This window comes from Papio anubis, chromosome 7 (genome assembly GCF_008728515.1).
Source record: "Papio anubis isolate 15944 chromosome 7, Panubis1.0, whole genome shotgun sequence".
Lineage (NCBI taxonomy): Eukaryota > Metazoa > Chordata > Mammalia > Primates > Cercopithecidae > Papio > Papio anubis.
The window spans coordinates 55,064,875-55,085,473 of record NC_044982.1 but is presented as its reverse complement, the minus strand read 5'-3'; the positions used below and the strand labels follow the sequence as shown (position 1 = coordinate 55,085,473).

General features: G+C 43.0%; 1 long non-coding RNA gene across 2 annotated transcripts in view; it reads left to right on the top strand.

Moving 5' to 3' along the window:
• The window catches only part of LOC101010243, a 95,786-nt gene extending 79,005 nt beyond the window's left edge, over positions 1-16,781 (top strand). For both annotated transcript variants that reach the window (XR_001904785.3, XR_649720.4), the window contains 2 exons: positions 12,279-12,395; positions 16,592-16,781. This is a non-coding gene — a long non-coding RNA (uncharacterized LOC101010243). The remainder of the gene's footprint in view (positions 1-12,278; positions 12,396-16,591) is intronic.
• The last annotated feature ends 3,818 nt before the right edge of the window (positions 16,782-20,599 follow it).

Below are 20,599 nucleotides of genomic sequence, written 5' to 3'. Positions count from 1 at the left end.
TTTTTTTTTTTTTTTGAAACAGGGTCTTGCTCTGTCCCCTAGGCTGGAGTGCAGTGTGCAGTCTCAATTATGCCAAGTACTTAAATAATTATTCTCATTATGACATAGGAATAATGGTCTTTTACTGATGAAAGATAAATTTTATTAGCTCAAAGACCACTGGAGAGCTTCCAGGAAGTTCCAGAGTAAAATCTGGCTATTCTTTATGGGAAATAAATAGAACAGCAGCAATCTCTGTGTATGCCTTAAACATAAACTATGATGATTCCATTTATGTTAATTGGGCCTTAAGTAAATGATTTGTTACAAATAAAAATCAAATTTTAGAAACTAGTTAATACCACCGGCCTGAGTTCTTTTTTTTTTTTTTTTTTTTTTTTGAGATGGAGTCTTGCTCTGTCTCCCAGGCTAGAGTGCAGTAGTGGCCCGATCTCGGCTCACTGCAAGCTCTGCCTCCCAGGTTCACGCCATTCTCCTGCCTCAGCCTCCCAAGCAGCTGGGAGTACGGGTGCCTGCCACCATGCCCGGCTAATTTTTTGTATTTTTAGTGGAGACAGGGTTTCACCATGTTAGCCAGGATGGTCTCAATCTCCTGACTTCGTGATAGCCAGGATGGTCTCGATCTCCTGACCTCGTGATCTGCCCACCTTGGCCTCCCAAAGTGCTGGAATTACAGGCATGAGCCACTGTGCCTGCTGAGCCACAAGTTTGATATTTAATTGCTTGCTTATGTCTAAGACATTTTACCATGAAGTAAATATTAAAAATTAACAATTATTTCTAACCTATACATAAGCCAAAATGCTCACTCTTTTTTTGTAGGAAAGTTAGAGATTTTACATTATTGATAAAGTTCACTTTCCAGGGCTTCAAAATGACTAGGGGAGTCAAGAGACACTACCATGGAATCAAACAATGAATTTTTGTATTAACCTATGTGTACATTGACTATTTCACATTGACTAAGTTGCCTTAGCTAGAAAAACAAGGTTCTGTCATTTCTTTCCTGATCTTTTCCTTTCCTTCCTTCTTCACCAAGGAGGATGGCCCAGTAGCAGCTCGGCCTATGCTTTTTAACCCACCTCCTCTATACCCTCTACCCAATGTCCAAATCAACCAAGGATCCCTGAAGGATTCTTTAACAGCACCAATGTACCGACCATTAGTCTACATTTTTCTAGATGTCTCTGAGGTCCAAGTAAAAGACAATATTTGTAACCAACTCACTGGAGTTGACCATCAAAACTCTTTTCCAGGTAGGGTCTCCTTCATTATCTGAGGCAGAATTTTTTTATTGCTTTCTTTCTTTTCCAATTGTATTAAGATATGACAATCCTCCCATGTACATCAAAGATGACTTATAGAATTTCTTGGTGGGCTATATTAGTATAAGGTGAGAGTCCATCACCAACTAAGATTTCAAGATGGCATTCATAGATGAGTACATCAGTTACAAACTGTATGGAAGAGAGCTTTCTCCTACCATAAACATTGTTTCTTCTCAAATAAGAGTTTGCAATTTGCAACCAAATGGACTGGAAAATCTGGCACAAAAATCCTGGGCCTTTTCCACAAGTGTCCTGTCTGCTTTATTTTGGGCCATTACTTTGGCCACTATTTCTCATTGGGTTTTGTAATGTCATAAGTGAACAAAAGACCTGTGCAAACAGGATACAGCATGGTCTGATGCTCATAGCCTTTTCTGTAATTACAGGCACACTCAGGCATCACGGAAAATAATATGTACTGTGGAATCCCTCACTTGATGAATAATCTAGATGATCAGAAATGTGGCACTATTTTGGCTTTCAGGTGGAAAATCACCCTGAATCCAACTTCCTGCTATGAATGAATACTGAGCTTGGGATGGTGGAAATAGATTTTCAAGATAAATAATTATGGCCATATTCTAAGTTTTCTGGAATCAACTGTGTTCCCTTTAGGTGGTGTGGGATTTTGTGCATGGGACTGGGTGTGTCTATGTGTGAATCCAAATGGTGTGATTCTGAGTGTGCATGTGTTCTTGGCAAAATGCTCACTCTTACCATGGAAGCAAAACTCACTTCTGAAAATAACCTACAGAAGTAATATGTAAACATATGGAGCTTTGAGATAGACTAAGAACATGCTCCTATGTTCTGTGGATCAAAATGCAAAGGTATCTGTACATATGTAAATGAACACATTTTCATTAATTTGGGATATATTGATATTACATAACTATGTGCATACCTTTATAGACCATAAAACAAAATTTTGACAATGTTTCTAATGACAACATACTTTCTAGCCCCAACTGCTGGAAAAAAATATGAAAATGAGTTTTTCTGTTTTTAAATACAGTTTTTAAGTGGAAAAGCAAAACCAACACTCTCTATTGCAACATGGACTGGCCTTTAAAAGGTTCAGAGTCAAAAACCTCTGGTTGTTCCCCAGTGTAATAAAACACATAAGGTTTCTCTCTCTGGTAAGGAAGTCTGATCATCTCTAGTGTTTTGTCTTAAGAATTGCTTTCCAGGATAAGTCAGGCGCAGTGACTCACACCTGTAATCCAGCACTTTGGGAGGCTGAGGCAGGCAGATCACCTGAGGTCAGGAGTTCGAGACCAGCCTGGCCAACATGGTGAAACCCCATCTCTACTACAAATACCAAAATTAGCCAGGCATGGTGGTACCACATTTCCCCGTCCCTAGAGCCTTTCCTTCCTTCCTTCCTTCCTTCCTTCCTTCCTTCCTTCCTTCCTTCCTTCCTTCCTTCCTTCTCTCTCTCTTTCTTTCTTCCTTTCTTTCTTTTTTTCAAGGCAGTGTCTTGCTGTGCCACCCAGGCTGGAGTGCAGATTTGATTTGAGACCATGGCTTACAGCAGCCTCCACCTCTCCTGGCCAAGAGCCTTTCTTAGCACTAACTGTGTACACTGTGTACTGCCCTTTAGCCTTTGCACTTTGCGGCCTACTCCAAGCCAACTGCGGAAGGAGACAGGCGTCTCCGCAGTCTCCGAGTCTTCCTGGGTTTGGTTGTTAATCACTCTCCGCAATAGCCAAATCCCTTCCTCGACGTTGGTCTGTCCTCCCTAACTGAAAATGCAACTGAAGGAGGACCGTTTGCCTTTCTGAGGTGCCCCTTGTCAGTAATAAAGTAGCAACTTCAGAAAACTTAGGTGAGCAGCCTAGAGAAATAAGCAAAGGCCAGAATGTAGAAAGCCTTGACTCCATGCTGCTTCATGAGAACAGGATTCTTAGTCCTATCAGAGCAGTAGCACCTTTTGACAGCGAACGCTGGCCGTCTTATCAAAGGTGATGTCATCTTTCTTCAAAGTAATGCGGCTGAAACTCTGGACCAAGTTCTCCACAGCGTCTTCATCTTGCGGATCTTCTCGGCCTGCTGCAGCTCAAAGAGGTGGCACCTCTGGGCAACTCAGGGCCCCGGCAACTTCCCCAAACCGGTGGAGAGCAGGCGCGCGCCAAGGCCTGCTCCTCCTCCACACGCCTTCCAGGGCTCAGGAGGCGGGCCGCAGCATATTCCTTGGTGCCTGGCCTACATTAAGTTTTCCTTAAGGCCAAACTGACAATTAGGCACAGGAAGCCTGTATTGCTGAAATTGGAACAAAAGACCTATGTACCTTAAAGGTTTCGTATTTCATATTTTGAATAAAACCATGGTTTCCCACAGAGTGACTTCTACTCTATTTAAGAAATGGGGGCCGGGTGCGGTGGCTCATGCCTGTAATCCCAGCACTTTGGGAGGCCGAGGCGGGCAGATCACGAGGTCAGGAGATGGAGACCATCCTGGCTAACACGGTGAAACCCCGACTCTACTAAAAGTACAAAAAATTAGCCGGGCGTGGTGGCGGGCGCCTGTAGTCCCAGCTACTCAGGAGGCTGCAGCAGGAGAATGGCATGAATCCAGGAGGCGGAGCTTGCAGTGAGCCTGGATCGTGCCACTGCACTCCAGCCAGGGCAACAGTGCAAGACTCCGTCTCAAAAAAAAAAAAAAAAAAAGAGAAATAAAGACAGAAATGGGGCTAGGAGTGGTGGCTCACACTTGTAATCCCAGCACTTTGGGAGGCCGAGGCAGGTGGATCACTTGAGGTCAGGAGTTCAAGACGAGCCTGGCCAATATGGTGAAACCCTGTCTCTATTAAAAACACACTCACACACAAAAGAAAAGAAAAAAGAATAGCCTGGTGAGGTGGCAGATGCTTGTAGTCCCAGCTACTCAGCGGGGTGAGGCATAAGAATCGCTTGAACCTGGGAGGCAGAGGTTGCAGTGAGCCGATATCGTGTCATTGCACTCCAGCCTGGGTGACAGAGTGAGACACTGTCTCTAAATAAATAAATAAATAAATAAATAAATAAATAAATGTAAAGAAACGTAATATCCTGGCAACTTCTAGATAAGCTTTTTATTAGTAAACTACCTATTTATTAAGGTACAGTGAAGGAAAGAACTTGCTAAAAATTATTTTGATTCAGTTCACTCAATATTTGAATACACGCAAGATATTTTGCTATGCATTTTGCCTTTTGATCTATAAGCAAGAAGTAAATATATATTTTCATCCTTCCAGAATAATTTTCACCCGTATTTGATGGGTTCTTGTAGACCAAACATGTGCCAGAGCCCATCTGTCCTTTTTTCTTAAACTCATAGGACTAACCAGGCTGGCAAGTGGTAAATGACACCAAACTAGGCTGGATTCATAGGAATTTTAAAATGCTAAGGGACAATATCTACTCAGAAACAAATATTCCGAAAAAATGAAAAATTTCCTTTATCACCATGTTGAGTTGACATTTTACCATCCTCTTCTAGCCTTTTCATTGTAGCATCTTGAGTTGAAACACTGGAGCCAGCAGTTCGAAATACACATCTGCTTTATGAGGCTGTATCGCTATAGGACACTTCTGCCCTCTCAGTGGTACAGAGATAGGAACTTCCTTAGCTCTTTTGCCTGAGATCATTTGTAGAGACTCAAGCCTCAGTGATGGGATTCAGAGGACTGCCTGTTAATTTTCGAGAGTGGGTTGTGATGGTTATGTTTATGTGCCCACTTGGCTAGGCCATGATATTCAGTCAAGCTTTCTAGATGCTTGTGTGAAGCTATATGTAGGTGAGGTGAGCATTTAAATCAGAAGACTTTGACTAAAGCAGATTACCCTCCAAAACGTGGTGACCCTCACCCAATCAACTGAAGGCCTTAAGAGAAAAAAGGCTGAGCCCTTTTGAGGCAGAGGGAATATACCAGCATGCTGCCTTCCAATTTGAGATGCAACATCTTGTCCCTGGGTCTTCAGCTTGCAGGCCTACCCTGCAGATTTTGAACTTGCTAACCTCCATAACCTTGTGAGCCAACCAATTCTTTAAAATCAATCTCTCTCTCTCTCTACACACCCACCCACCCACCCTTTCAGTACTGTTTCTCTGGAGAACCCTGACTAATTGATGGGTAGCCTTTAATATGCTTCGTGGTCAAACCCATGAGCTGCTTCATAAAAACAATCTAGGATGGCAAGGAAGACTTTTTTGGCTTGGTTCCCAAATTTGGCTTTGACCTTTGCCTAGACTTTAGCCCCTGAATGCTCCACCTTGAAAACCCTGCGACTGACCCTCAGGACCCAGCTGTCACTGCCTCTTGAATAACATGCTAGGCTCCCTTACATAGAACTGAGTCTGAACCACTAGGCATTTTTCTCTCCAGCTAAAATTACATGGGACTCACTCGTAACTGCACAATTAAAGAATCGATTCAGAATTTAACTAGTGAGCATATCTGAGTTCCAATATCATACAAGGTTAATTAATTAATACTTTAAGATTCAAACAGCATTTTCCTGTACTTGCCTTGTTCAACTCACATGGAGAGGACCCTGTTCTATCACAGTGCCATTTTATACAATTGTGGTGCATTTCTGCTCATGCTTTCCACTGCACCCAATGCTGGAGAGAGGACCTATAAAACACTAACCCATGGGGTCACTTGTGTAAATACTATAATGATCCAGCTGTGAGTGTTGGTAATAGTCATAATTATAATGCTCATATTTACTTAGTGCTTACTATGTGCCAGGCCTTACTTTGTTGGTACTAAACCCTTTAATGCTCACACCAATCTTAAATGAGGTAGGTGCTATGATTATCCCATTTTATAGATGAGGAAATTGAACCACACCCTCAATGGCACCATAAATAGTAGATGACTGGGATTGTTCAGCTGCACTGACTGGGAGCCGTTTGTGATGCTCTGCTGCTGGCCTTGGGAATTTCTCCTTCTGCTTCTATCCACAAGGGCACACAGCATGGCAATCCCCTAATCCTGCCTTTGAAGATGCTACTCTGAGAAGCAGAGCCCATGGCTCTTTGCTTCCCACCAGAGAGCAGAGCTCTTCAGTCTTAGATATTTTTTCTGGCTGATCCTCTTTTCTGAAGTTGCTGTGGCTTCTGTTCTAGTGTCTAATTTGTCATAGTTCCCTTTTTTTCCTGCTCACCCCAATATGTGGCCCCTACTTGTTTTTGTGCTGTGTTTCTCTACCCTATCCCTTCTCCAGAGGGTCTCAGGAAACATCCTGGTGGGCTCAGCATGCTAGGGGCTGCTCTTCACCTTCTCAGCTCCTTCTTGATGTAAACTGTACTGCAAGACTGAGGGCTTTGAATAGTTGAGGCGTTTCTTATCTGTACAAAAAGTACACTGACTCACCTCTCCTGACTTGTACATGAGATTATCTTGACTCTCTTCACATATCTTGTTCCTTAACCAAAGTCCAACACTGCTGATTTCATTTAAGTATGACTTCAATGAACTTCTTAATTTGAAGACTTGTAACTTCTCAGTGATTCTGGTGAAATGTTTTCTTAACTTTGAGAGGACAGTCTTCTCTTCCTGTAAGTCACTGAAGAAATCTTCCTAAAGCTTATAAAGCCTTTCTGCACGTCTCTCTTTGGAGCAGATTTCAACTGGCCCTTTAACATAGCCCCTCCTTTGAGCACAAGCACACTTCTTCTTGTTGTCTTTGTATCCCCTTATACACCAGGAATCCGTGGAGCCCATCGTATCAGGTACCCATACCCTGGTAACTAGGAAGTAGCATAAAAAATACTACCCTCCAAAAGGAGAGCTGTTACAACTCAATGCATTAATTCGTGCTAGAATTGAAGGGTTAGGTCCTGCTAGACCTGGGTAGACTGGGCTGTCACTGTCAGGAGGCAAGTATAGGCAGGAAAGAGCTGACAGAGTAGGTTTGAGACTTCAGAGCAGAGCCCTACAGTCAGAAACAGAGGTAGTGGCTCCTGGTGGCCTCTGGCACAGACACTTAGGAAATAATGGCTAGGTTGGAACCAGGAGAGGGACAGGGGACAAAGATAGCCAAGGGAAAAGCTGGATGTGGGTTCAAGCCCAGGCTACAAGACACAGAATTATGAGGCTCAGAGACATCTGTGCTGATACTGTCTCAGAAAGCAATGGCTTTTCTGAAGTGACAGGTTGACCCCCATTCTCTGAGGATTAAAGGGTGCCATTGTCCTGGAACCGGCATGGAGGGCTCTTCATATCATAAGTGACAGTGCTGACAGCACATTCATATTCTTTTCTTTAGCAGGAGTTTAGGTATTCCCAGAACACTGAATTGAACTAAGAGTCAGAGAAAGAGAGAGAGAGAAGTGAGTGAGATGCTGTTGAGTCGAGGTAACCTATCTCTGAAATACATATTTTAAAATGTAGCCATTTGTGTAGCTGATTGTCTTCTTAACATTCCATTTAGGAAAGGAAGGGGATCTGTCTTATGAGTCAGATATTTCAGTTTAGCCATCTCATTTGCTATTCCTCTCACAGTAGAGGAAAGCCAAGTGAGTTGTATAAATGGAATAATTACATTTCCTATTCCTGGGTGACACATTTGCCAATTCTTTCTTAATAGCATTAGAGCCAGGCACAGTGGCTCAGGCCTGTAATCCCAGCAGTTAGGGAGGCTGAGGTGGGCGGGCTTGAGCTCAGGAATTCGAAACCAGCCTGGGCAACATAGTGAGACCTTGTCGCAACTAAAAAATAGCTGTGCTGAGTGGCACACGCTTGTGGTCCCAGCTACTTGGGAGGCTGAGGTGGAAGGACTGGTTGAGCCTGGAAGGCTGAGGCTGCAGTGAGCTGTGATTGTGTCACTGCACTCCAGCCTGGACGGCAGAGCGAGACCCTATCTCAAAAAAAAAAAAAAAAAAAGCATTAGAATAGATAGATTCAGTGAAAACCCCCTGTGTACATGCAAAAGGTAGTAGTTGTTAGTATAACTTAAAGCATAGGTCTCTGGACATAGTGAAAAAGAGGCCACACTGGTCCACAGATTAGAAAGATACATATGTAGAGAAAGTGATTTTTGAGCCTCCTTTGTGGATATTATTCCAACTTAATTCATAAACATAATTATAGCATTCCTCACTTATTTTAAAGCTGCTTCATCATTTTGTCCCATCCAGAGAAGACTCATCTCTGATAGGATAACTCTCATTTATCTCCAGTGTGGCTGGGATTCCCACCCATAAACCTGCATAATTAGAGGCCTGCAGGAGATTCACATTCCTTCTCTTGGTTTATCTTTTAAAAACTCTCATTTGTTCAGTTTCCCTGGCACATCATACATGTTCTTGCCTTCCTCTCCTTCTTCTCAGGCCCCCAGGGCACTACAGCACATTTTCTAGAACTTTCCTGAGACATAATGCCTTTATCTAAACACTCTGCGGTCTGAGTTCTGGTAAATAATGACAGGCATGTGTGGACTTGTGGGCAGAAGTGGGTTTTGCCCCTGCGCTTTTTCTCAGTGGGAAGTCCAGGAGGCTGGCCCTGTTTCAACCTCCAGATCTTTCTTTTTATGAAGATAATGATGATCACAGAGTCATATTATTGGCCTCCCTGCGGGCACTCAGAGGCAGCCAGCCCAACGCTCTCACGTTCCTTTGCCTTTCATTTGAAAACATGTAGGGGCATGTAGACTGGGTGAAGATAATTTCAAAAGAAGAATTTTTGAATTTAATTAAATAATACTTCGTAATAGTATACTTGGTTCATTTGCAGAGTATGGCAGCATGCAGAGGATTTCCACATGTATGATGCTATATAGTACTTGAAACATTGGGCCTGTTTCTTTTATGATTACACAAGTGTTAAAGCAAATGTCTCCCTCTGTTTCTATTTAAAAAGTGACAGAAATGGAATATTTGCCATTATCTCTTTTGCAGATACTATCCTATTTTCTTGCTTTTCAACACAGACTAAATTCTTCCTCAATCCAGTGCTCCTCCAAAGCCCCGTGTACTTCTTCTTTTATATCCTAGCATTTAAGCTAAAATGAGTATTCATGGCCATATGCTTGTTAATTCCCTTTGCATGAAGGTGTGTTGTTGGCAATCTGTGCAGATCATTCTTTAGTTTGGACTTGCCCCTAGCAAACTCTTGGAGCGAGAGCTAAGCTCGGGTGGGCTGGCTTAGAGGACATTGCTTCCTCTTGTTTTCAGCAACAGCTCGCATCTCAAATAGTCCCCCAAGAGGACTATTTGATGAAGTTTTGGCATGTGGAAAATATAAATAGACTTTGCAAAGTGGTATGGACAAGCAGAGATTTTTCTGAACTAATATATAATGAGAAAATAACATTGAAATGGGAGCTGAATCCCTAAACCTGCATTGAAGAACCGCTTTCTTTTTTCCCTAAGCCTTCAAAATACTGAGGTGGGTTGCATGCCAATAGCCCTCAGTGGGCTATGCTAAGGGAGTCTAGGCTAGCAAAGTAAGAAAAAAAATTTATCATTTTAACAACAAAAAAAAACTCCTTTTATTGACTATGACATACATACAAAAAGATATGCATATGAGTTGTGGGAGCATCCACATGTGTGTGTGTGTGTTTGCACATGTGCACACGTATTTCCTAGCTCTGTTCACTGAAAAGGTTTAGAAACCATGACCGACCCAGTAGCAATGGGCATCCCTCGTGCCCAGATGTGGCTTTGAAACACCATTTTTCCACTAACGAGAAAGGGCTATTTCTAGGTTTGGGATGGGCAATGTACAAGATGTGTCTGGAACACCTTGCTATACCAGATAATGAGAAAGCTCTTGAAGACCACCAGGATCATGTTGAAAACACTCGGGTCAACTCAAAGAGGCTTCCACTGGCTGATGAGGGGGAAATTTGAGCTTCAGAAAGGATAATAAATGTAATCATTATGAAACCCATCAAATAAATTGAAATCCATGACTTCATAATGATATCTTAAAAATTGATCTCCTTCAGAGGATAATAGGAAAATAATCCATTTTTTTGTGAAAATTAGTAAATGAAAAGAAAGAATCAAACATTTATTCTACCTCTGCTAAGTGAACGTGCCACTGAGTAATCAAATAGTAGATGAGGGAAAGCAAATTTTTAGAAAAGTGTTCCAGTGGACGAATTAATAAATGGAAAAGAAATGATAGAACTAGAATGTTACCATTTTGCAACCCCCTTTGAATGAATAGATCTTGGCATCAAGCATCAACAGCTGCTATTATCACAACAAGAGAGACAATCAGACACTGCATGTCTCATGGTGAAAGAACAAATCACCATCTAGAATCTTGCCAAAAGTTCAAACCTGAGGCTGATCAAGTCTCTGGATCCAGCTCCCATTTGCAGGAAATAGAGAAGACAGAGGACACTCGGTATACAATCAGCAAAGGCCAAATGGTGGGAGGTCTACCAGTCAAGTATCCAGGTAAGTCGGAAAAAAGAAAGGGATGGAGGAGAGACCCTGTAGAATATAAGAGAATTAAAAGACACGTCAAATTTACAAATGGGTAAAGCTACACTATAGTGTTTAGGAATGCATGCCTAGGTAATAAAACTATAAGAAACACAAGGAATGGTTACTTAACACTTCAGGGCAGTGGTTAGCTTTGTGAGAAGGAAGCCATATTGAGCAGAATGAGATACAGAAGGGACTTTGGGGTTGCTGTGCAAAGTTCCATTTCTTGACCTGGACAGTGGTTGCTAAGGTGTTCACCTTTTAGCAATGAATGGAGCTATTAATTCACTTTGTGTGGTTTTCTTAATCTATGTTTTATTTTATAATGGAAAGGGTTAAGAGGGTAGAAGAAAAGAAGAAGAGCAATTTTTAAATTTACATTTTATGAATGCCACAAAGGGCTTAACTAGTGTAGAGCAGCAGTTTGTGTCAAGACATTGTCATGGAATGGTAATGAGTGTGAGCTCTGAGCCACCCTGGTGGGGTCTGAATTGCAGCTTTGCCACTTACCAGCTGTTTAACCCTGGGAAAATCACTCAGCCTCTCTGTTTCAGTTTTCTCATCTGTAAAGTGGATGTCATAATAGTTCCCACTTCATAGTGTCATCATAAGGTTTACATGAGATGATAACATGAACATTGAGAATACTGCCAGGCATATAATAAGGGCTCAATACAGCTATGTTGTTCCTTCTTACTTTTTGCCTTTCTCTCCCATTCGTTTTCCTCCAACTTTGTAGCACTACCTCTTCCTTAAAATCCTGTGGAGTAGGGTGGGGAATCCTCCACTAGTCCTAGCCTGTGTCTCTCTTGTCCTTCTATCCTCTGTTCCTCATTCTGGATTTAAATACCCCCAGGAAGAAATCTGAAAAGACAGGGAAGGAAAGATCCCAGCTGGGCACTCAGAACCTATTTAGAGATGAGAAAGAGGGAAAGAGACTTTTCTTGAATCCACAGCGCTAGAACAGTGCCTGATCCAGAGCAAGCACGTAGCAGACATTTGCTGAAAGGATGAAAAAAAGAACTTGTAGAACATGATTTAAAAAGCACTGCTCAAGTATTTCTCTTTTGGATGAAGAGTTTGAAGCAGTCCATGACTTTATTTTTGCCTTTGTCCTGCCTAGCTATTTTTCTTCCCTGCTGCCCCATTTTGGTGTTCATGTCTTGGTATGAGTCAAATAGTCTAAATGTAGTATCTGTTGGCAAAACATACATATTGCACTGTTCTTTATTCAGAAAGCCACATGTGGACTCCAGCCCTATGCCTACCAACCATCTTGTCACTGTCACTCGGAGCTCCTTCCTGCCCAGCAGATGTGTCCACCCTGTCCTTCTTCCTCTAATGTTATTCCTGTCAGTGTTCCCATACCTGACTCCCTCCCATCCTGTGTTCCAGTGTAGATGAGCCTATTGCAGCAAAGCCTTTGTGTACCATCCTCCCATAGGTAAATTTCCCCATCCACTGATTATTTCCCTCCTGTTTCCTTCAAAGCACTTACCACGTATCTACCCACAGATGAATATTTGTGGAGGAGTCCATGGCCTTGACAACAAATGACCAAACACGCACTACAAGAATGGAAGCATGAATGCAAGTTGATTTGTTTCTTGTCTCCTGCATAGCTTCATGAAGGTACTATGACTGTCAAGTTTACTAGTTTCTAGGTTTTAGTGGGTGCTCGATAAATACTTTGTGAATGAATGAATAAACAAATAGATAAAATGTGAAGCTTCAGGCTTGGGGTTGGGGAGGGTTATTCTACAAGATGACCTATCAGAGTCTCATTGTGAGGTGGAGCCAGGAGATGGGGATTCCACGACAAGGAAGTAACATTCACAACCTTGAGGAAATAGGCAGTTTTCCCTGGAAGATCTGCCTATAATGAGGGAGACCACCCCATACCTTTATTCAGAGATGGGATGGAAGGCAGGACTCAGGAACAGGAACTGAGCCTACAGCCAACGACGAGGGCCTATGATGCTGAGCAGGATTGCTGGGTCTATTGTGCCCAGTGGACAGTCCTTAAGATGCTGATTCTGGGCATTTGGAGGTTTCTGAGAGTAAATGACGACTGAGTTCCATCAGGGGACTCAGCGTGGCCTGTCACTAACAGGGTGCTTTAGGATTTGGAGTGATCCATAACTATAGACAGAGTATAGCTAAAAATGCCTTGAATTTGACCTTAGTTTTGTCACTTACTGTGTTATCCTGAGCAAATTTTTAACTTCTCAGCAACTTGGATTCATTGTTTATAAGATGAAGATCAAAGTATATACTTTCTGTGGTTGTCATGACAATGAATTAAGATCTTTTCTCAGGTAAACTGCCCCATCCAGTCCTGCTCTCATCTGGTTGTGCATTAGAATGGTCCATGAAGAATGTAAACACTGCACACACACCTGGGTACTACTGCAGCAGATTCGGACTCAGTACTTCCGGGGTGGCCTCCAATCATCTGTGGTTTTGGAAAGCTTAGAGGTGACCATGAAGCTCAGGCAGAGTTGAGCAAGGTCGAATTGGTATATATAAGGCAACAAAAGGTGGAAGCTTTTCCAGCCACCTCCTCCTCTGCTGCCACTGCCTCATCTTCTTCTTTCTGATCCTTTTCTCCTTTTTTTTCTTCTTTGTTATTGGGTGTGAGCATAAGTGGACAAAGTCACAAGGTAACTGGAGAAGCAGTGGCATTAAAAACAATTAAAGACTAATAATGTCTACATTGGATGTTGATTCCAGCTAATGACTAGATGAAGGCTATGAGAATTGAGGTCTTGGTGCTAATTAGTCAGCTTTGAATATCTGGAACAGCAATTGAAAAGGTGTGAGAGATGGCACTGCCAGTACTTCATTTGCATAGAATGACTCTTACACATGCCTTTCCGGTTTTCCTATATTTAAAAAAAAATTGGCTGGGTGCAGTGGCTCACACCTGTAATCCCAGCAATTTGGGAGGCTGAGGCGGGTGATCATGAGATCGGGAGATAGAGACCATCCTGACTAACACAGTGAACCCCGTCTCTACTAAGAATACAAAAATTTAGCCATGTGTGGTCGTGGGCGCCTGTAGTCCCAGCTACTCAGGAGGCTGAGGCAGGAGAATGGTGGGAACCCGGGAGGTGGAGCTTGCAGTGAGCCAAGATCACACCACTGCCCTCCTGCCTGGGTTACAGAGCGAGACTCCATCTCAAAAAAAAAAAAAAAAAGTACTTTCTACTAGACAGTTTCAGATACTCTCAAACAAAACATAACCATTTTAAAATAAAGATTGTAGAGTGGTTTAATTTTCTTGTGTAATGAAAATTTATTGAGTACTTTCTGAGTACATAGCATTGGGTTAAGGACTATTAACATGATTTCATTCATTCATTTATTCAACATGTGTTTATTGAGCACTGCTGTAGGTGTTAGAATACAGTAGTGAAAAAAAAAAAAAGATAGAAAGTCCCTATGCTATAAGAGCTTACATTCTAAGGGGAAGAGACAGGCCATAAAAAAGTAAACATAGTAAGAAGCAAATCATAAAGTGTTATAATGTGATAAAATGTTACTTAAAAGTATTTTAAGTACTGGGAGCTAGAGCATCTTGTATGCCTCACATACAGAAGGACCAGTCAGTGCAAAGGCCCTGAAGTATACAAGATGTGTCGGAGGAACAGTAACAAGGCCAGAGTGGTCTCAGTGAAGTGAAGTTAAGGAATAGGGAATGAGGTGGAAGAGAAAATGACCTTGTAGGTCATTTTGGACTCTGGCTTTAACATTGAGTGAGATAGAAAGCTACTGGGGTGTCAGGGGCAGAGGAGGTATAGGATTTGTATTATAACCAGATCACTCTGGCTGCAGCATTGAGAATAGATCGTAGGAGGGCAAAGGTGCAAGAGAGGATGCAAGAGAAGAGACTCTAATGGGAATCCAGGGAGAGCCCCAGTGGCTTGGATGAAGATGGTGGCAGTGGACGTGGTGACATATAAATATATTTTGGAGAACAATTCAGCAGGATTTCCTGATGTGTTGACATAAGGTATAAGAGAAAGTGTGGAATTAGTGACTCGAAGGCTTTTGTTGTTGTTTGGTTTGGTTTGGGGTTTTTGTTTGTTTGCTTTTTCATTTTTTCCTGAGCAACTGAAAGGACAGAATTGTTTTCCAGATGGGAAGATTGTGGGTGGAAACTGTTCGGTGAGGAATATTAAAGTTTACTTTCGGTGACTTGAGTTTGACCCCCAAGTGAAGACATCCAGGAGGCATTGGACCTGAGCATTTGGAGTTGGGAGACGTATCTGGGCTGGGGGGACATACGAGGGACCATTGGGGTACAGATGGTGTTAAAAGCCAGAGACTACATGAAGTGGGTGAAGGTGGGGTGCAGATGGAGAAGTGAAAAAGTACAAGGACCAAGCTCTATGGCACCCCAAGAAGTCTGGGGGACAAGGAGGGACCAGCAAAGGAGAGTGATGAGGAACGACAGGTGAGGTGAAAGGAAGATCAGGGCAATGTGGTGTCTTGGCAGCAAGTGTGGTGAGGAAGGTGAAGAAGGGGGCGAGGAGGCCAGTGCCAAATGCTGCTGGGGGTCGGGTTAAAGGAGGACTGAGAAGTGACCATTGGATTCAGTAATGGGGAGGCCATTTGTTACCCTGACAAGAGTAGAGGGGTTAAAGCCCACTTGGTTGGGTTGACAGAGAAGGGAAGGGAGGAACTGGAGACAGAAGAGAGTAACAGGAAGTAGTTCACAGGGAACTGGGTCAAGAGGGGTTTTTTTTGTTTTTAATTTTTTAAGTGAGAGTGATAATAGCATTTTTGTGTGAAGATGGGAATAATACAATGAGAAGAGGGATTATTGATGCCAGAGAGATAGGAGAGCTGCTGGAGCAATGCCCTAGAGTAGGTGGGATGAGATGGGATCTATACACAGGTGGGAGGTTGGCATTAGATGGGCACATGGACAGGCCAGCTATTGTATCAGGTGAGAGGTGGCACATGTGGGTGCTGACGCTGGCAGGGGTAATGAGTCTAATGATTTTCCTGATGGCTTCAATTTTCCCTGTGAAACAGGAAACTAAGAACGGGAGAGAAGATATCAGAGGCTTAAGGAGAGTGGATAAGGTATTACGTGGATGTCTAGGAGAGTGGGAGAGTCCATAGACCAGGGAAATGAACACAGTTGCTTGGCCACACCAAGCGCTCACTGATGTTCACTATCACAAACATAAAGTGGGATTGGTGCATGTAGTTATGAGTTTTTTTGCTAGCCATGTTTGGCTTTTCGGGTGCAGACACAGTTTGCTAGATTTAACCAGGGTTGAGGTGTTGCCAAGCGAGAAAGCTACAGAGAGACAAGGAAATAGAGATTAGATGCAAGGGTCCGTCATGATAATTGCCCAGGCAATGAAAGGAGGCTGAAAAGGAAAGATAGTGAGGGGCAGCAAAAGGTGGCGGGATCAGTGGATGGGCGCTCCCAGTGGGTTGAAGGTGGTGGGAGCAGTGATGGCACTCCCAGTGGGTTGAAGGTGGTGAGAGAAGAGGATGGGCATTCCCAGTGGGTTGAAGGCTTGCTGGAGTTGGGACACTGGGGGGTATGAACTGGAGAGTCAGTAAGTAAGTGATCAGATGCTGGGATGGATGAAAATGAGAATATGGATGGCAAGGTGGTTGTTCACCCCCAAACATGGTTGGAATACATTTTTTTGTTCCTTTTTGCAGATATGGCCAATGCTTAGTTCTGGCAAAGCAAATGTGGATGGAGAGGATGTATCCAGTTTCTAGGCCTGGCCCATAAAAAAAAAATCATCTCATGCAATTCTATACCCTTTCTCTTTTCTGTCTGCCACTGAATGCAGAGAATCCAGCCAGGACTGTGAAGCCCCGGGGAACGGCTGCACTTCAAGTCAGAAGGAGCCTGGGTCCCTGAATCATCATGTAGAAGGCTCTCCACCCAACTCAATGGTGCAATGGACCACAAGCAAGAACTTAATTTAGAATGTGCTTATTTTGTTAGATTTTGTAATTAAAAAATTGATCCCACTCTGACTGAATCAGAGATGTTGAAGTCATTGGTCTGGGAGGGTATGTTCCTGGGAGTGGGTGGCTGAGGTGAGATTTCAAACAGGGTTGTTGAGGAAGAGGAGTTCAAGTGACTGAGAGGACATATTGTTGGATAAACTGTGTGTGTGTGTGTGTTGAAATCACCAAGAATAGGGAAAGAAGTGTATAAGAGAGTGTGGCAGTGAGCCCAGAGCTAAAAGAAATCATGAGCAGGGAGTAATTCACGAGTAGAGAGTAGCAGCAAGCAGAGGCAGTGAGAGAAACAGCTGAGGGATTTTAGCAAGGGAGGAGGGAGGATGGTATGGAAGCAGTATCTGGGGGCCAAGAGGACACCGCCCCATCTCCAAGCCCAGTGGTGAGGAGAATAAGGGGAAAACGTCAGCGCAGGAGAGGCTACGGGGAAGGAGGAGCAGCATTGGCAGGAGGAGCCGCAGGTGAGAGGGATGTTCAGGGAAGAGGCTGCAGATTACAGGGATTTTGCTAAAGAGGGTTTCTGAATCCAGACGCACATTGGAGGGCTCTTGAGATGCTGGAGTCTTGTGATGGGAAGATGGAGACAGAATGAAGGATGTGTGGAGCCCTATGGGGAGCAGAGAATAAAGAAGTGGGGTGACCTGGGAGCCTGGGATTCTTGTGACCATCGACACAGGTATCAAAGGCATGATGCAGTTAGTCCTGGAGAACCTGAGGCGGGTGGTGGTGATGAGGGGCAGGGAGCAGTGGTGTCTGGGACTCAGTCTTGGCTCCTGTCTCTGGAGGCAGTGAGACCTGGGACAAATGGGATTAGTCCCACTTTAAGACCCTTCTCTGAGCCCATAGGCTGCTTCTTAACCCCTGTGCATGGAAGGAAAAAGGTAGGAGTTGAGGCTGATGGATGTGAGTAAGATGTGGATTCTTAATCACATCTACTAGCTTCAGCTGTCCTACTCTTGGGAAGCTCACTTTTTTACATAGAGAAAATATGTGCCATTGTAACTGTGCTTCAGTGGGCAAAGTAGAGCAGACTTCATTTAAAAGGCTGCTCCATGTTCATTACAGAAAACAAAGTCAATGTGCTGTTGACATTATTGCACATGACTGCGCAGCTGCGCACAAGCTCCACCCACCAGGTGAGTCTTACCTCTTTCCCTAAGTCCTGATGCCTTGCTTCTCACAGAGTGGCCCATGGGCCAGCAGCATTGGCATCACCTGGATGCTTGTTAGAAGTGCAGGATCTCAGCAAGACGCAGACATACTGAATCTGCATCTGCATTTTAACCGGATCCCCAGGTGATCCTTAGGCACTTTAAGCCTGAGGAAGCACTGTGATGCATTTCTTCTTGGTAGTAGGAACAAAGCAGGTGCCTCCCAGAAGAAAAAGGCAAGTGAAAGCAGCAGCTCCAGGAAAGATGACATGTTACTCATCAACCTTAAGATTCCAAGTTCAATGCATTTTCCCCCAGTCCTGGCAGTGTATTGGATTCATGTGAACTTCATTAAAAATTAAAACAAACAAAGTTCTAACTTGCATGACTCCAAAAACATTTCATTGTTTCTTTAGGGAGAAATAGATGAGAACAGACAAAGTTGATTACACAGAATAAGGACAAAACAACTCTGAACTTTTAACCTGCATGAGTTGTCAGTAGAATCTCAGAATCATAGAATTCCAGAGTTTAGAGCAGTTGGCTCAACATTGGCTACACATCAGAGTCACCTAGGGAACTTTCCAAAAAGTACAAAATACCAGTGCTGAGCCCCAATCCCAGATATTCTGTCTGAGGAAAGAGCCTGGCATCAGGTATGTTTCAAAAGCTCTCTGGGTGATTCTTATATGCAGCAAGGATTGAGATTCACTGGTAGAAATAAGATGCAAGACACATATGTGATTTAAAATTATCTAGGGGCCAAACTAAGTTGGTAGAAACAAATGAAATTAATTTCAATAATGTATCTTAACCCAATATGTCCAAAATATTATCATTTGAAATGTAATTAATATAAAAAACTAATAATGATTTTTTTCTCAGTAAGACTTTAAAATCCAGTGTGTACTTTACACGTGTAGAACATCTCAATTCAGTTTAGCCACATTTCAAGGGTTCAATAGCCACCTGTGGCTAATGACTGTCACAGTGGACCATGTAGTTCCAAGTAATAACAGTAGTGCTAGTCTATGAAAGATAGGTTTCCACCTCTGGAAAACAAAATGATTGCCCATTTAAAGTAGAAGAGACAGTTCAGAAGATAATGAGATGTAATTCAGTATTATTTCTTGCTTGCAAACAGCCTCTTAAAATCATCGCGGAAGTTCAATGAAGGGGTAAGATTTAGAAGGTTTGCAAAATTTCTTCCAAAAAGGGAAATGTCTGGGATTTACATGACAGAGGCCAACCCTTACATGGTGCTATGTTAAGGCATATAAATGAATACTGTGCTGAGTTTCTCAGCAAACTATGGTGTTGGGAAGGGCTGATCTTCTGATTTTGATCTAGGAAAAATAGGAATATAGTCATTGGCTACATTTTCTTTTTCTCTGTTGGAATCAACCATTATGAAGAGCAGGCATCTTTGGGGATTTTGGTGTCTGCACAGCTGAATCAGCATCGGAATCAGGAATGTGCGAGGCTAACATTCTGCGGCTTGGCATTCCTATCTCAATTCCTCCACTTCTTAGAAAAGAAGCATCACTCACTGATATTCTCCCCAACCAGCTGTGGAGTGTAATAAAGACCGTCCTCTTAGTATTAACATTAGATTGCATTCTTAGGATCTAATTTTTACCATGGGATTTTTCCCTAAAGAAATTAGAGAAATCACTTAGCCATTGGCATGTGTTAAACTGTAACCAGGTCATGTAGCTCTTCTGAGCCTGAGGCAAATAAACAGAAAATCTTAGTGACATGTGCTGAGAACTAGGTTAAACAAATTTCTCAGGATGGGTTGCAGAGTAGTTTGCTAGTGCTGGCAATGAAGTGTAGAGGCACTTAGGAGGGATGGTTTCTCCTTTCTCTTTTTACCAAAATGTCGTTGCTTCCCTCATAAGCAGTTTCTTCCCAAAGCCGACCATGTTTTTATTTGTTTGTTTGTTTGTTTTTTGAGGCAGAGTTTCGCTCTTGTTGCAACAGCACAGTCTCGGCTCACTGCAACCTCTGCCTCCCAGGTTCAAGGGATTCTCCTGCCTCAGCCTCTTGAGTTACAGGCGTGCACCACCACGCCCGGATAACTTTTTATTTTTATTTTTAGTAGAGACGGGGTTTCGCCATGTTAGCCAGGCTGGTCTCAAACTTCTGACCTCAGGCAATCTGCCTGCCTCAGCCTCCCAAAGTGCTGGGATTACAAGCATGAGCCACCGCGCCCGGCTCTGACCATGGTTTTATAAAGAGAAAAGGTTGAAAACATAATTGGTCTTTGGTCTATCTAGTTTCTCCATTTTGTACCCTTCTTTCACCTTTGCCAGTAATACCCTTTTCTCTCGGAAGGCCCTGGAATGTTTCTCTAGTGTCAAAATTCACCCCACCAAAGAGTTGTGAACTTAACACCAAAGAGTAACCCGTTTATATCACAGTGTGAATTACACAGAACTATCACTCTTCCAGTGCTTTTGTGATAAAGAAATAAAGCACTATCAGAACAATATCATGCGTCCGCTAGGTAGTGAAGATTTTTAAAAAGTGGGCACAAAATTAGAACAAATGGAACCCTGAAACCGCACTACATAGGCAGATAGCTGAGTACAGATTGAAGTTAGAAAACCCTCCAGGGGTTAGGTATGAATCTGCAATTATGATAGGTGGCCCTCAGGGGGCACTTCAGCGCCTTGG